At 33.2% G+C, this 18,002-nt stretch overlaps 1 long non-coding RNA gene across 1 annotated transcript in view; it reads right to left on the reverse strand.

Annotated features, from left to right (window-relative positions):
* The window catches only part of LOC146992793 (uncharacterized), an 85,966-nt gene extending 69,162 nt beyond the window's left edge, over positions 1-16,804 (reverse strand). The window contains exon 1 of the long non-coding RNA XR_015039191.1: positions 16,691-16,804. This is a non-coding gene — a long non-coding RNA (uncharacterized LOC146992793). The remainder of the gene's footprint in view (positions 1-16,690) is intronic.
* Between the last annotated feature and the right edge of the window lie 1,198 nt (positions 16,805-18,002).

The following is an 18,002-nucleotide window of genomic DNA, read 5'->3' on the forward strand; positions in this document are numbered from 1 at the left end:
CATCCTTTTAGAGGGAGAAGCAAATCAGCGGTGATATTTTAGCAGTAGCGGAAGCCTGGAAAAGAATGACGTCGTTAGCTGCGTAATTATCTGGTATTTATACCAAGTTTGATATGTACAAGTACAGCTAATCTATAATTGGTTAGTAATTAATTGTAACGAAGTGGCCCCAAAACAAGTCAGTTAGTGTCAAAATGGAGGAGCATTACATTAAACATTGATTGCATCTTTTATTAAAAAATTGTTACTAATTTCTATGAAAAACTAATTATCCGTTTTATATACGAATCCTTAAGATGCAACCGTTATAGCGACGGACAGATTTTCCAAACCACAAATTTATCACATGAAAGTTAATTACCTATTTTTTTCTTTTTTATAAAAAAAAATTTCAGAAGTATTGATTTTCGTTCATAAAACAGAGATTCGAAATATAAAGAATTACATTATTCTCACACAGAAATTCAAATTTTGTGCATAATTTTCGTAGTCTCGGCAACCCTTATTTGGGATATCTGTTTTCCTGTATTTTATACGAATGAAATTGGTTGCTACCGCAACTTCTATTTTCTTTCTTTTTTTTTTTTTTTTTTAATTTTGACTCATCTAATAGACAATTGAACAATAATAGCTGCATATTTACAAATGAATAATAACCTTAACACGCAAGTTTGATGCTACCCTATGTTGTTAAAATGTCATAGAAAGAGAAATCGATGAAATTGTAGAAGTATGTATTTCATATCGATTACTGTCATTCTTTGAAAATCATTAACAATAATGTCCAGCTTTTCTTGTGTCAATTCTTGCTTTCAGCTTTTTTAACAACAAGGAAGAAATTACGCTTCTATGCAAACATTGATAAGAAAACAGTAGCTGTGATCGAAAAAAAATATATAAAAAATATCTCCCAACAGTATACAGTATCTTATAAATATATCGTCTAGTCTTAATTGACTGTATTCATTCTTACATTTTTTTTTAATTTTACAAATGCACAAATATTTTGCAATTTTGCAAAAGCTGAAATTTTGAAATTTTACATATATCGAAAGTTGAGGCATACTGAAAGTTCGCATATCAAAGTGACGATTTCTGCTGCAATGCGCAGCCCAACAGTGGCTAAAGTGGCGAAGCGGAAAACAGTGGCCAAGTGGAAAAGTCGCTAAACACTGGTTCGGTCCGAAGTTCGATTCCCGGCGAACGGTTCGGCTGCATGGTCGGTATTATGGTTTTCCCCGTGTGCTAGGTGTATAAGAGCCAATTTCCATTAGAAATTCCTCCACGAAGGCATCCCTTCCCTTAGGCACGTAGACTTCGAGAGCTTTGATATTTTCAAATCAACCCGAAAAAGGACTTCAGAGTTGATACAGTGTTCTTCAAAATTAAGCGACCATCTTTACCGCACCCCCTCTTTTTTTTTTTTTATTTAAGAAAATAAATGCTAAACTTCTCGTGTTCCATAAAGTATGCCACAAGTCTTATAGTAGTAAATAGTAAAACTCATTAATACAAAGGACATACAATAAAACAATAATAAATGATATCTAGATCTGGGGGGGAGAATAAGTAATAATGCAAAGCCTACCATAATAAGAAAGCTTTAAATGTACTATAAGTAATAAGACTGTACTACTACTACTGAAAAGAAAATAAATCATGATAATAATAATACAATAATAACAATATACTGCATAAAAAATAATGCTACTACAAAGAAGAAATGACGCAGCAATAATGCACTACATTAATACGTAACGTAATCATACGTAGATAAATATAAAAATAATACGATGACACATAAAACATACTAACGCAAGAATATATAAACTAATAATAATAACAATACAAGTTTAAACAATAAATAAAGGTGCGCAAGACAGCAAAAGCTTCAAAACTACCGCATACCCTTTCAGCCAGGATTTAATGTTTCATCGATATGTATAATTTCATTTAGTAAGATATCTAAATATTTAAAATTTTAGATGTAGCTGAATTAATTACGAACTGAAAATGCAAAATCGAGAACCGCTTTGCATCATATTCTTTGTTTTAAAAAAAAAAACACATGTTTAAAATTATTTTATTGTATGTCCTTTGGAACTGATTCTTTGAAACCAATTGTGCAAGGGTTTTTTATTAGTTTTCTGTTATATTTCATTCCATTTTTTGCGCAACTTTTCTTTAAAGTCTTCTTTGCTCATAATTACAGTGCTAATTTTATCCGAAAAGAGCCTTTGTTATTGAACATGCAAATCACAAAAATCAAGAGCTACTTTACATAACATTCTTTATTTTAAAATAAAAAAAAAAATGGCCCACCAGCGGCAGAGCGGTAAAGTCGCTGAACTCTGGTAGTTCGGTCCGAGGTTCGAATCCCGCGAACGGGCTGGCTGCATGGGTGTTTTCGTGGTTTTCCCCATGTGTAACGTGTATACGAGCCAGTTTCCCTTAGAAAGTCCTCCACGAAGGCATCCCTCCCCTTAGGCAGATAGCCCTAGTGTGCTTTGCCATAATTAAATACACCACACCTTTAAAATAAAATCACGTGTTCAGTATTTTATTGAGTATGTTTTTGAATTTTCTGCTATATTTTATTCCATTCTTTTAAGCCTTCTGTGCTCACAATATAAGTGCTTTAGGACAGTGGTCATTGATAGAAAGAAATCAATGACCACGGGTTTTCAATCAAATAATTCTCCAGCGATGCCACTGATAATCCAAATTATTTTTTGCTACAAAAATAGTAAAGCAATTGCAACTTGAATGTTTTTGCTTTACATTTGATGACATGGTAGTCTGGGAGGAAGAAATTTAGTTTCAGATTTAACTTTCAGGTGCACTGTTAGAGGTTGTAGAGTCATTAAGTTTTTTTTTTTTTTTTTTTTCTTTGAAAGCTGGAGACGTGAAAAATGTGCAGTGCCCTTGCCGGGACACGAACCTGGACCTCTCGAATACACCACGAAGGTATGCGGAAAGAAGGGAGAAAATACCTTATAAAGTGTCATTTTAGTGTTTATTCCTTACCTTATTTCTTGCTTATTGCCTAATCAAAGTTTTTATAACATGCTTATTCATGATGCTGTTGGCAAATTTGTACGGAACCTTACAACCTTAGTGCTGAAAATCTGTTTACGACTATCATCCGCGTCTTAGTCTTCCAGTGAAATCAACTGCGAACTCAAAAGGAGGTTTAAAATAAATGTTATTAGAACTTCAACTTAACAACTCATACGTCACGTGTGACTAACAGAAGAAAGTTCCCGGTTATTGAGGGATTTAACGGAATATAAGCAACTGAGGTATACAATTCACAAAGCAAAATCCTAGTACAAGCTTTGGGTCAAGCTCTCTTAGTTACGGGAGCAAAAACATGGCTGGCAAAGGCTAAAGCCGGTTCAGATAAATCCAAAAGCTGGGCGAAAATAGCCTGGAAATGATATCCCTGAACTTGTATCTTGAAGAGCTCTAAAAATTATATACATTAACTAATTTGAATCCTCTTGGGAGCCAAGGAAAGTAGAAGTGACATTAAGATAAAAAATTATAAGATAATAGATAATTAAATCCCTACAAACTCTAAGTGACCTACACCTCTCACCAGGCCCACTAGAGGCCGAGTTGTAAAGTCGCTGAACATTGGTAATTCGACCTGGCTTCGATTTCAGGAGAAAGGGATAGTTGCATGGGGCATTTTCGTGGTTTTTAACATCTGTAACGTGGGCATGAGCTATATATTCCTTTAGAAAGTCATCTATGAAGGCATTCCTCCCTTTAGGCAGATAGCTTTCGAGTGCTTTGCTGTAATAAAATTAATCGGACAAAACCTTTCGCCGATATACTGCCGCAGATAAACATAAAACCGTCTCTACGCTTCCCTACTGGCAGTGCGACATTCCATCCCGTTCATTATTTTCTGATGGACGATAATGCATCATTACCAGGACTTGGCTATTGGTTTCTCTCATCCCCAGTCACTGTTTAAAAGGGGAATTATATAAGGTATTTTCTTCCTCCTTTCCGCATGCCTTCGTGGTGTAATTGGAAGTTACTCGCCACGTTTTCGAGAGGTCCAGGGTTCGAGTCTCGGTGAGGTCACTGCACATTTCTCACGTCTCCTGCTTCAAAATAATCTAATGACGCTAGAAGATAATAGCTTATACTTTTGACAAAGAAATTCGATTCTTTCATTTTATTATTTAGGACCCCACGCTTAGAATCGCGATATAAAATTGTAGATGATTTTTGCAAAGAGAATTATTTAGTCTTTTTTCCCATAGAGCTACATGATAAATTATATTTTTCTCATTTTAGTCCATTCATGAATTTATGTGCTTAAGATAAAAGCTTATTTTCTAAAGCTTTTATACATTTTTTATTTTCATCTTTTTACTTTCAATGACACGTTTTCAATCAAATTATTCAACTGAAAACCATCTGAAATGGTTACAAAAATTAAGCAATTTTTTTCAAAAAATAGGAAATTATTTAAAAGTCTTATATAAACTTCGCTTTAAAGTTTCTCTGTTCTGCATTTGATGGCGCAAATAGTAAATTCTGAGAGATTTAGTTGGTTAGGTAAGTACGCAAAGTCATTTTAAGATTAAATATTTAAAAATCTAAATCAAATTTTGGAAACATAGCTGCACCAAATTGTCATCCACTTTGAGTAAGCTTGCAAAATTTAAATTGGATAGCTCACCAGAGAATGATGTAATGACATTATATCCTTGAAACTGAAGAACCGATAATTCCCCTTCTATTTCATATGGTAACATATGTTTTAAAAACAAAATCTTTCAGCTAATATCTTTTATCTGATTCTTGTTTTAGAAGAGAGCGAAGAGTTTGTTTTACAATCGGCGAACATTTCAAAACTGTCTAACCGATACATTTTTAATTGTTGAAATTTTAAAATCATAGACCTAACATAGTCGGAAAAATACCAATGATATTTTCAAAAATTCGCCAAAAAATTAGGAATTAAGCTAAAAATTCTATGCAAATTTTATTTAAAAGATTTTTTCACTCTCAATGGATGGTGCAAACAGTAAATTTCTGATTTCTGAGATTTTTAGTTTGTTTGATAAATGCTGATCTGTGCGAAAAATCGTTTCAGTATTAAATTCAAAAAGATCTAAATCAAATTTTTTTTAAAAAAAGAAAATCGCTTCACCACATTGTGTTGACATCCACAAACGCTCAATGTATAAAACTTGAACTCGACAGTTTATCAGGAAGTTGTTTAAAATCTAAAGTTGATACTAGATATTTCCTAGAATGTAATTTTCTTAACCCTCCGAGCGTTCCGGGTTCAGCCCTGAAATTTCGAATTTCCTCGAAATATCATGAATAAATGGTATTTTCTTGATTATAATTAAAAAAACAACTCTCTCACTTTTGTACCTTGACTCCTTTTTTTCTCCAATATGCATACAACCCGGAATCGGATACATTAAAACTGCAGAAATTTTCATGCGTAATGAATTCGAAAACCACCCATCTAAATGGAATTTTCCATCCACAACGCTGAGAGAGTTTTAAATTGCTAGTTCCAGCACGGAAATGCTAAATGCAATCACACTACTCCAACTACTTATGCGGCGCAGATTTGATTCCAAACAACCCCCCCCCCCCAAACAACGGAGGTTTTGAAACTGGACGGTTAATTCGGTTCGCCTACTATGCGGTTTTGTACCAACAGTGATTAAATTGTTGTATTAGTTAACCTCTACAATATTACCATTCGTGATACTTCTATCACTGTGTTTTCAGCTACATAGCTTTTTGCTCAGAGCTCTATGCACGCGAGAATGATCATGCAATGGGAATTATCTAGCGTTTGTACGCATGAGTAACATCGATAACCATTGCGTAATATACCAAATAGCACATGGTACGAATTGGCGAAAACATAGTATCGGGAAGCGTAATGCAGATAAAATGCCAGTTAAATGAAATTATACAAACTTCGTGAATGGTTGCTTTCACGATCTTTTTAATAGGTATGACTAAAATTCGCTATTATTTATCACATCGAAATCTGAAAGATGTTTTTACAGTAAGTTATGGAATTTGTTTTTAATCAACCTGAGTTAATGTGAGAGCATATCCAGCACCAAAATTCACTAAGTCTGATTCACAAAGCTGAGACTTCATTGTTTGCTGCTCCACAGAAAAATAACGCTAAGCGCTATACGGGGATAAATGTTCCACTTCTTGTAGATGTTATCAAAATCTCAATTTATGTCTTATGGGGAGAAGAAAAATATTGTCTATAAAACCCACAAAAAATAAGCAGGAAGTAAGCTTACAAAAGGAAAGGAATGAAAAGAATAATTAATCATGCATCCCTGTAATAATTTGTGACCAGAGAAATATTAAAATGTATTTCAATAATGCTCGGTTTCATTATTTTTTATTCTTATTCTAATATTTTAATTTTATTTTCCTTTTTTCTTCGGGCTATCCCTGTAAATTGCTGTTTTTCATGCATGCTTCAAAATTTTCGGCCGAAATTCTACGCGTGTCGTATTTAATTACTGAAAAACATAAGCTTTTTCTTGCTATATGAGTTACAGGTAGCTCAAAACAGATAAACTGTTGTCAACTTGCTAACTGTTAAACTGCCGCCCATCCCGTATAATGGTTAGTGACGCTGACTGCCAAACCGATAAACCCTAGTCCAAATTCCGGAGAAGGCATGGATGTTTGTAAGCATATATAGGCTCTGTGGAGAGGGAGCACTCAAAATAAACGATGAGACAAAAGTTTTCCCGAGTTATAGGTGGCAGGAAAAGAGGGGTGAGAGACTTTTGGATCCCTCCCCCCCTCGGGCTGTTCTCCTTCGAAATTCCAACTGAGGCGGAAACTTAGTACACTGGTTATCATAAATTAAGGAAAAATCACAAAAATCATGATTACTGAAAAAGTTACATGTAGAATTTTATGAAACTTATTCACAATATACAACACATAATAAGGTATCAAATAACATAAAAATAAATCACCAGACAATTATGGTAGGATAGAAATTAACACATGTATAAAATGAACAAATCGAAGGTATCAGTTTGCTATAGGAAAAGTACCTTCAATAAGGAATATGGTCGCCTCTAGGAGCAATACAGTACATACAGTGATGCATGATGCTTTCAATTATGTGGTCTATCAGTTCCATAGGAAGCGAGAGCCATTGCTCTTGCAAAGCTGTTACAAGCGCGGCAAGGGTCTGAGGGGGCAGACTGAGAGCAGCTAGATGTCTCTCTAAATCATCCCAAACGTGCTCGATAGGATTCAAGTCCGGGGATCGAGCTGGCCACTCCATGCGCATAATTGTTTCCCGTTGAAGATAATCATCTACGATGTGAACCCTGTGTGGTCTTGAGTTATCGTCCTGTAACAGGAAAGCATCACCTATTGCTCCGGCACATGGGCACACATAAGCATTAAGGATGTCATCTCTATAAACCGGAGCATTCACGGTTTCCGTTGGAAAGACATGGAGGTCTGTGCGTCCACCCAAAGAGATGCCACCCCAAACACAGACACTGTCTCTTCCGTATGCATCTCTTTAACGGATGTTTGACGGATGATAACGGGTTCCAGGTTCTCTCCATATCAAATAACGCCTACTATCGCTTTCTAGACTAAACCTGGACTCATCCGTAAAGAGAACAGCCCTCCACTGATCGAGTGTCCAGTGGACATGTTGTTGTGCCTACTGCAAACGGTCCCTTCTATGGCGTGACGTGAGCGGCACGCAAATGGCTGGTCTTCTCCCCATACAGACCACCTTCGTGAAGCCTTCTGCGCACAGTTGACTTTGACACCAACCTTCCGGTGGCTGCAGCAAGGGAGGATCTAAGAAGAGTCGGAGTAGCGGTTCTATTCCTGCGTGCACATAATGTCAAATATTGGTCATCGGCGATCCGTCCTAGAGGCCGAATCTGTGGCTTGAAATCGCCTCCAAAGTCTATGAACCACAGAAAGACTCACATTTAGCCATCTGGCCACTTCTGTTTGACTTTATCCTGCCTCTAGTCTCCCAATGGCTCTCCATCGTAGTTCTGCAGGCAAATGATGCCTGGAGGTCATTGTTACGAATTGGCTATCTCAGATTTCTGATGTCACTATCACAGTAAAATATGTAGGCTTGCTCTCAAGCATGGACTTTTATTCTCCTCGCAGATGACGTATTCCGAGTGCAGCGCGACTAATTTGCATATTTCAGTTCTACTCAGCTACTCTTACTTGGCATTATATTGAAATTTTACACGGTTTGGCTTATTTTTGAGGGAGTTATCGCTATTTTTGTGATTTTTCCTTAATTTATGATAACCAGTGTAGTTATCAAGGTTCCTAATATGCATAGATGGTTGCACAGATGCTGACCTTGCTTTAACCTTTAGCTGTAGTTCCTGTTGTTCTCTCTGAAAACTGGAGCGGAACTGCATAGTTAGTACGGTGGAACTATAACTGTACGACCAATCGTGAAATTCCGGTGTCCCGCCCACTTCCACCTGTACTTGTCCCTGTTAAATTCCGTCCTAAGTTTGGTGGAGAACACTCGGAGGCCGCCACCATACATGATAATCATGCTATGCTCTATACGTAATATTGCTACACATTGTAAAAAAAAAGTTCGCTCTTTACAGGCAAAAGTTTTGTAAAGTTACAGAAATCAAGAAGTTACACAAGAATTTATTGTAATAGTAACAGGTTGAAAGCAAACTGTGGCGGGTACAGCTGACTTGCCTGTAGCATTACAGATAATGTTTCAGAAGCCGCGCGGAAGAATCACGTGACAGACTGGAAATTAGCCAATCAGGAGAAAAGTGTTTGAAAGCTAGTTGCAGAAAAAACATGGCTGAACGCATGTTGGTTGTATAGCGCAGGTAAGTAAGAAAATGTTTACAATTACTGTTTGAAATATTTTTTTTTCATTTTATGCAGATTATTCTCATGTACTTTGCACTGTTATATGTAGTGAGTAAGTATTTAAACGTTTAAGCTTTGTGATTAATTAATATCAGTTTTCGTAATGTCTAATGAGTTGAAAGAGTGCAAAATATTTATTCCAAATGCAGATCGAATAGTAGTATTTTGTCATTGTGCATCCGATAAATTACGCCTTAAATTGCCCGTATTATTATTTATAACTAATTATTCCAAAATTTAATCACTGTTGTGGTATTTAATTGAAACGGTAATGTGTTGAAAACAAAATTAATCATGTGAGCGTTCGTTTGCAATCGTCTGACCAAAGAACGTTTGACATCTTTTTCCCGGCAGGCCTTGCGAGAAACGTTTATGTAAACATATAGAATTCTGAATGCAATGTATATATTTTTTGCTTACTAGGTTTAGTTTATTCTTTTTCTAGGATTACCTAATTAATTATACTTGGTTTATAATTCAGTCTAATATGTTTATGTACGAGTGTGTTATGATGTAAAATTACAAAAACTTGAACAACGCGGTCGAGAATCTTGTTTATTCTTTAGTGTAATAATATTATTTTTTTCAATGGTATTAATTTCTTACGAAAATGTTATAATTCCAAAATGAAGTAATTATATTGATTAAAAATATGTCGCATCATACTTTTCGTAATTTTTTGTTTTACTAACTAGATGCAACTTAATTATTCCATATATATTTTAATATACCAATATCAACAGGGAAAAGATGGAAATGACCTAAAATATTTTTCTAAAAATTCGTTAAACTAGTTATAAAGGAAAACTAAAATTTTGTACATTATTTCCAAAAATATCATTTCATTAATATTTTATAAATTATAAATGATTAAAAGTGTTATATAAGCACATGTTTAAAACATCTATTAAAATAATTTTATAAGCTTTTTAAGAGCATGATTATGATTTTAAAAGAAATGTTTTTTTTTTCTTTATTTAGGAGATATGGTTTACAGAAAGGGGAAAATCCATTCATTTTTTCTAAGCAGTCGAAACGAATTTTTATGAAATGTTATATTGTGTTATTTTTTAATTAATTCTTTTTTAGGTTTTATGTAAAGTTTATGAATTAAGTAATAAATTATTTTTACTTCTGTATTTTAATTAGCATATTATTTGATTCATAATGTTTCACAATAAAATTATAAATTCAATAAATTTCTTAATTAACATGCTGTAATATATATACAGAGAGCATAAAGTTTGTTTTCTGTTGTCACATGTATATTTCACAATTTTGTATGCAAATCTCGAAATTTATAATAACTAGGAATACTTTTTAGTATCACTTTCTAAATGGTAAATATTAAGCTTAGGTTTATTACATATCATGTTTGTAAAAAATTATAGGTAAAATTAAAATGCATTAAATTTTAAGCTAAACTGAAGTATTAATTTTTGAAACAAATTTGTTAAAGGCATAATTGTATTAAGCATGAAGAATTTTAATGGAATCAAGGCTTTAAAAATTAAGGTTAGTTGGTGAAGTTTTATGCTTATTCAAAAAGCATATTAGGGTTTTAATGAAAAACTTCTATCTGTTTATTCAAAGGAAATTATTTGAAGGTAAGGTAAAAACGTTATGCAGTTACCATCTATTATTTCAAACAATAGCAGACTGTGGACAAACACTGAGTGCAGATAAGAATAAAAAGATTAGTTAGACTTTGAAATTCAAGCATATGAACACAATTTTGAAATCCTTGTAGTAACAAAATGAAGTTCATTGCTATGTTGAATTCTTTAATTTACTGAAAATGTCATTTATTAAAAGGAGAGAATATAATATTTTTGAAACATGAAGAACAGCTGTTCTGAGTTCTTCATAGAAATATTTCACAAAATGTCTTTTACTGTAATAATATGATCACATGAACATGCAACACGTTTACTCATATAAGTTAAATCTAAAGCAACGTGTCTATTTTAGCTAAAATTACTAAAAAGAAAGTTCTAGAACATATCTTATTAATTGACACTAAAACATGCAAATACATACTGTTTTTTTTTCAGCTATTTTACAGGGCAAATATAAATTCCAGATGCTTTCCATTATTTTATGTAAAGGATATACATGTGATTTAATGTAAGGAGTAGCATATCAATTTGAACTTTTAAATTAATCAAAATGATTAAGACACAATAACACGCCGAATAAATACTAATTCAGAAGTCAAACAACAAAAATCAGCGTTAATTTACAAAATTTTCACAGGACTAGTTTCGATGGTTTTACCGAACCATCATCTTCAGCTGCAAAACCGCAAATGATTTGCGGTTTTGCAGCTGAAGATGATGGTTCGGTAAAACCATCGAAACTAGTCCTGTGAAAATTTTGTAAATTAACGCTGATTTTTGTTGTTTGACTTCTGAATTAGTAATCAAAATGATAATATGAAAGGCCTTTCAATAATATCAGACATAAGTTTCTCTTCATAGAACAAAAGTGCTCTGCAACCGAATAATGTTACTTTTTGAAAAAGAACACTAAATGCTGTTGAAAGAACATCTTTTAAATTATTGCTATTCTGAGGTCAAATTGGCTAACTTAAAAAGCCAAACTATTATGCTTCACTTGCATATATCTGTACAATGATATCTGTATGTATATATATATACACATACAGATATAATTGTTTTACTCAAAACATATTGATTTCAATATGTTTTATTATAATAAGCATCATTTTAGACAAAAAGTCTATTACTTTTATAGACATATCCTTTAGTGTTTCATCTATGAAAAATATATTCTACACACATAATTACTTAATGGGATATTAAAAGGAAATAATCTGAAACCTATAGATATAACAGAAACAGATACAACCATTGGAATTTTACGTAAGAAAAGTATCTTCTACTCACATAATAACTTGCTATAATAATACAAGCAAATAACCTGTAACGGTTACAGATATATCTCTTGAGATTTTACATGAGAAAAACATGTTCTTTTTACATAATTATTTGCTGTAATAATACACGCAAATAATCTGTAACCATTACAGATATATCGTTTGAGATTTTACATGAGAAAAATATGTTCTACTTACATAACTATATGCTGTGATATTACAAGAAAAAGATCTGTAACCATTACAGGCAAAATTCATGTAAAGTTACAAAGAATACACCTGTTACTGTTACTCAAATAACCCATGGCATCCCAGTTTCTTAGCAAACTTACAGATTTTTTTTACAGTGCACTAAGATAGAGCTTCGGCTCAGGAACCCGTGCCTCGTGGCCTGTTGCAAACTTGTGGTTCGAGCGTTTCCGACCACTCTTTCCCTAACACCAACCAGTCGAGAGGACTTCTGTGTATTGTGAATGCTCCGTGTATTCTGAGTGAGGCAGAGTAAACTCGAGCAAAATTTTGACATTTGTATTTGTATTATTTCAGCACTTAAATAAGCTAGCTGTGACAACTTACCAGATAGCTTTTACGTAACAATTAGCGGGCAGGAGTTGAGCTTGAAGTAGTTATAGGTAGACAGTATACCGACAGTTCATATTATGCGCTGATCATCTGCAATAACTACTATCATTAAATTTAATCGAAAATTTTTTTAGTAGTTTGGGATCATATCTATTTTGAATCATAAAACAATGAATGCTTAAGAGCTAGGAAAGAACAAGTTTTTCTATTTGATGTACAGTAAAATCATTACAATCTTAATGTTTATGAATACGTACTCTTCTTAAAGAATAAAAAGGCTGCTATAGATGGGCGTTATAATTTAGGAAAGGTGTTCACAATTTAAATGAAAGATTATTTTGCATTCCCTTCTTAAAATATTTACTTAATTTTAACTAAAACCACAGTTCATGGAAGCTAATAAATTTACCTGAGATATCCATTGCTACTTGTAAAAGCAAATATCTTTTAAATTAAATTATCCTTTAACGCAACTAATCAAAGCTATTAAGTTTCTACATAAGAGGGCATTTAATTATTTTTTAATTTGTGCCGCAAAGTTTATTAAAATGCTTCAAAATAAATTTTCACTTTTGGGGTAGCAATACTTATAATTTATTTTGTCTGCCTATTTATTTTTCACACAACTTTTTAAAGTCATAATGTCAAATCTGGTGTGTAGTATAGATGAAGATGAACTTGAGAATCAGATCTAAGTAATGATACCCTCAAGTTATTTAATATTTCGTAATATTCCGCGTTTATACTGTATTGATTTTAAGAGTGGGCAAAAACGCTCAGTATATGGCAAGACATCTGAGCCGTGCTGAGAATTTTCATTTAAAATCAAAAAATAAGTATTGCCCATTATTAAAATGCACTGCCCTCCAAAAGTTAAGGAACAGCATGTTTTTGGTGTCTAATTTGAGAATGAAGCAACATAGAAACGAGAAATTTAAAGGAAATGTTCACTAAACAGTTCTTTAATGAATGCGACATAGAATGTTTCTGAAGTTCAACACAAACATGAATTACAACAAAAAACTGCACTCTTGGCAGAGAAATTCAGTCTTAAAGAAACAGTATATTACAGCTTTTTGAGAAAAAATGGGGTGGTACCATTAGAAAAATGGGTTCTAATAAGGAATGTGTACACCCCTAGCTGAAATACTGTGGTGGCAGCGACGTTCCATGCTGTCAATTAAGTTGTGAGTGAGTGACATGGGAAGCAAAAACCAGACATGGAGCAATCTTTTTCAAGCTCATCTAACGACCTTGGAGGAAGACTTAAATCAGCAACCTGTCTCCCAAGTTAGTCCCAAAGTTGATCTATCCTATTCAGGTCTGGAGACTGAGGTGTCCATTCCATCCGTTCCATACCGTGACCCTCGAGATATTCTTCAGCAACCCGAGCTCGGTGCGGTAGCGCATTGTCATCCACAAGAAGAAATCCATGACCAATGGTAGCAGTATGTGGGCGGACATATTCATCAAGAATCTCGTCTCGATATCTCACACCGGTCAAAGTTCCTCCGTGAAACACATGCAGGTCCAGTGTGACCAACAAAGAGAGATCACAGCCCAAATCATTATTCCACCACCTCTGTATATGTGTCTTTCTGGAATGTGGGATTAGTTGTATCTGGTGAGCTGTGGACTAGTCTGCGAAGAGAAAAGACGCCATTTGTTGATTGATCCAGGAGACGTGTTCTCTTGCCCAACATAAAGGGGCATAAACAGGGGATAAAATGCTTTACAATGTCTATTAACTGAAACTGCGATCAAAACTTTTATTCAAACAGCTAGTTTGATTTATTTGGATATGGCAAAGCACACAAAGGACATCTGCCCAAGGGAAGAGATGCCTTTCTCGACAACCTTCACAGGGAAACTAATTCGTACACATATTATGGATGTAAACCATGGTAACGTCCATATAATCAGTCCGTTAGCCTAGAATTGATTTCATGTTCAACTATCAGTGTTCAAAAATTTAGCTACTCAGCCATTGGTGGTTCTAATGAAATAGCAGAACAAATGCGTACAGAAAAATGTTTTCCAGAATAAATCTTTTGTATAACATTTTGGCAAGCTTTAGTATAAATTACAAGAATTCTAAACAAAAATAAAACATAAATCACAAATAAACAAAATAAACTTTACTGTTAGCTTTGAAGCAGGTGTTATATATTAAACTATCTTAATTCACACACAGAATTAGTGACATAACAGATCAAAATAGAGTAAGGATCAAACTCGCAATATATTAACATTAAAAAAGCTATACATATATACTTTTAAAGATTTTATTTTTAAAAAAAAGGGCACAAAAACACCACTCTAAAAACAGACTTCGAAGAACATCTTGGAAACAAAAGTCATATACCATAAAAGAAATATTTCATTCCGAATTTTAGCGTAAGAACCGTTTCTAATTTTGAGTTCTTTACTTAGGTACTCTCATCCAAGAGAGAGGACAGCTTAGTCCAATGTACAAGAAATAATAATGAAATATTACCAGGTCACTTTAATGAAATTATAGCAATATTTCACTCAGGGAAAGAACACATTGTCTAACTGCCCGGGTTTGAGCCCAGCTTTAATACAGGTAACCAAAACACATCAAATGCCATTGAAAGATACAGCATTTTGAGATGTAGCAAAAAATTTAAATGCAATTTCGTGGAAGAGCTATTGCAGTTACCTACAAACTAAAATTATGACCAAAAATTCAAGAAAACTAAGATACTCCTTTTTCTTTCGAAGGAATCAAAGTCATATACTAATGTAGGGATGCTCGACTTATTGTACTATAAAACCTAAACATAGGAATGAAAGAAATTTTGTCAGCTATGCGAGATGTCCAATACCGAGAAATTCCGTAAATTGTAGAATAGAATCTGCGTCTGAAAACAGACGAAAGGTAAAACATAATTCAAATGCTTTACTTTTAGCCTTGAAGCAGGTGTTGTATATAAAACTGTGTTAATTCACATACAGAATTAGTAATATAAAAGCTCAAAATATTGTATGAACCAAACACGCATTATATAAACATTAAAAATTCTATATACATTTATTAGTGTTACGAGGGTTTATTCTGAAATATTATAAGGTCACTTTCAAAGAAATGATAGAAATTTTCACTCACGGAAGGGACATTCTGTCTGGCTGCCAGGGTTCCATCCCAGCTTCGGTTACAAAAGTTTCATAGAAGAATTTTAAAAATCCAGAAACGAAACTTATGAAGAAATTATTGAACATACCTGGTTCTATTATTTAGCCATTCTTACAGACATAATAACTAAATCTTAAACTTGAGGGAGGGGGGGAGAACTAAAGTCTTTGAATTAAAGGGTATTATAAATTCATTTTAAATCAAAATTAATTTTGTGAAAATATTACACAAATATAAGGAATATACATTTTTACCATAATGTAATGCACGTTTCGCCACTTTGAAAATCTGGAGAACTAAAGCATGAAATATAAGAAAACTGAAACAATCATTTGGAAAATCTCATCGAACTTAAATTAGTTTCTAAATTAGATGTTTTGAGTGTATTTAAAATTAGGCCAACTACTTCATTCACTTCAAACCCATTACATAATACTAGTATTTAAGAAAAATGGTAAATGATTGCGAATATGTTAAATAACAATTCTATTGATCTAGAAATGGAAAAAACTGATTTTCATCCTAATTAAGATCAAGAATATCACAAAAAGCCCTTTGAATAGTCCTAGATCAGAAAAATCATGAACTGTTAAACTTTTAAAAAGATAAATTTCTGATTCCGATCTGCTTAAAAATGTGAAAGAGGATTTTCAACAATGAACTTGTTAATATATATGTTTAGATACAGGATAACAAATCAACATCCCAACGACTGCATGGATTTAGCCATAACATGTACCAGAGGGACAAAAACCTCGCAGAAGAAATGCAGTGTTAAATTTCAGATTAAAATATGATTTCCCTGTATTTAACTTCCATCTTGCTGAATTTTTTGTAAATAATACAAGGAGTATACCTTTTCCTTAACATGTTATACCACACATTTTTATACTTTGTGTAACGCATTTATAACTAAAATATTAAAAGTGCACTAGGTAATTGTAGCTAGCCAAAATTTTATAAACTCAAAATTGACTCCCAGTAAGTTAAAGTTGCGCATAACTGCACTAAGGTAAAGGAATGCAATTTTATTTCTTTGTCTGTATTTGGTTTCATTTTCATATAAAAAGAGTTAAAAATAGAGTTATCTAAGTAACAAAATTTAAACACACATTTTCAGTAAAGCCACAGATGTCCTTTTGCTCTGCATTATTTCTCTGTTCTTTTTCTGTCACGATCTCATGTTCTGCATTCCAAGAGTGCACAAAAGTGATGACAAATTACACTACAAGAGGCCAAAAAGGAATCATTAGATTTTAACTACTTTGATATTAAAGAATAATTATACACAAAGAGAAATATGTAATATTGTTTCATAATACATAAAAGTTCAAAAGTAGCCTTTTTTGTTTTAAACTCCAGCAATGTGCTACATTGTTACTAAAATCATGACTGCAGTCGATAGAAAAGCAAATGATTTTCCTAATATGACAGAAGTACAGTAAGCGAAAGGGGTTTTTAATGTATGGGTACAACATGAATAACGAAAGAAAAAAAATTTAGACAGTTATTACAGATACACAGAATAAAAGGGATAATGATCTTCGAGAAGAGTAAATAATTTCAGCACTGGTAGAAAGATGGCACCAAAAGACAATAAGTCGGTAATTTTAAATCACAAATAAACAAAATAAACTTTACTGTTAGCTTTGAAGCAGGTGTTATATATTAAACTATCTTAATTCACACACAGAATTAGTGACATAACAGATCAAAATAGAGTAAGAATCAAACTCGCAATATATTAACATTAAAAAAGCTATACATATATACTTTTAAAGATTTTATTTTTAAAAAAAAGGGCACAAAAACACCACTCTAAAAACAGACTTCGAAGAACATCTTGGAAACAAAAGTCATATACCATAAAAGAAATATTTCATTCCGAATTTTAGCGTAAGAACCGTTTCTAATTTTGAGTTCTTTACTTAGGTACTCTCATCCAAGAGAGAGGACAGCTTAGTCCAATGTACAAGAAATAATAATGAAATATTACCAGGTCACTTTAATGAAATTATAGCAATATTTCACTCAGGGAAAGAACACATTGTCTAACTGCCCGGGTTTGAGCCCAGCTTTAATACAGGTAACCAAAACACATCAAATGCCATTGAAAGATACAGCATTTTGAGATGTAGCAAAAAATTTAAATGCAATTTCGTGGAAGAGCTATTGCAGTTACCTACAAACTAAAATTATGACCAAAAATTCAAGAAAACTAAGATACTCCTTTTTCTTTCGAAGGAATCAAAGTCATATACTAATGTAGGGATGCTCGACTTATTGTACTATAAAACCTAAACATAGGAATGAAATTTTGTCAGCTATGCGAGATGTCCAATACCGAGAAATTCCGTAAATTGTAGAAAAGAATCTGCGTCTCAAAAACAGACGAAAGGTAAAACATAATTCAAATGCTTTACT

Source organism: Stegodyphus dumicola, chromosome X2, assembly GCF_044657685.1.
Source record: "Stegodyphus dumicola isolate Sdum_Otavi_A_Nest chromosome X2, ASM4465768v1".
Lineage (NCBI taxonomy): Eukaryota > Metazoa > Arthropoda > Arachnida > Araneae > Eresidae > Stegodyphus > Stegodyphus dumicola.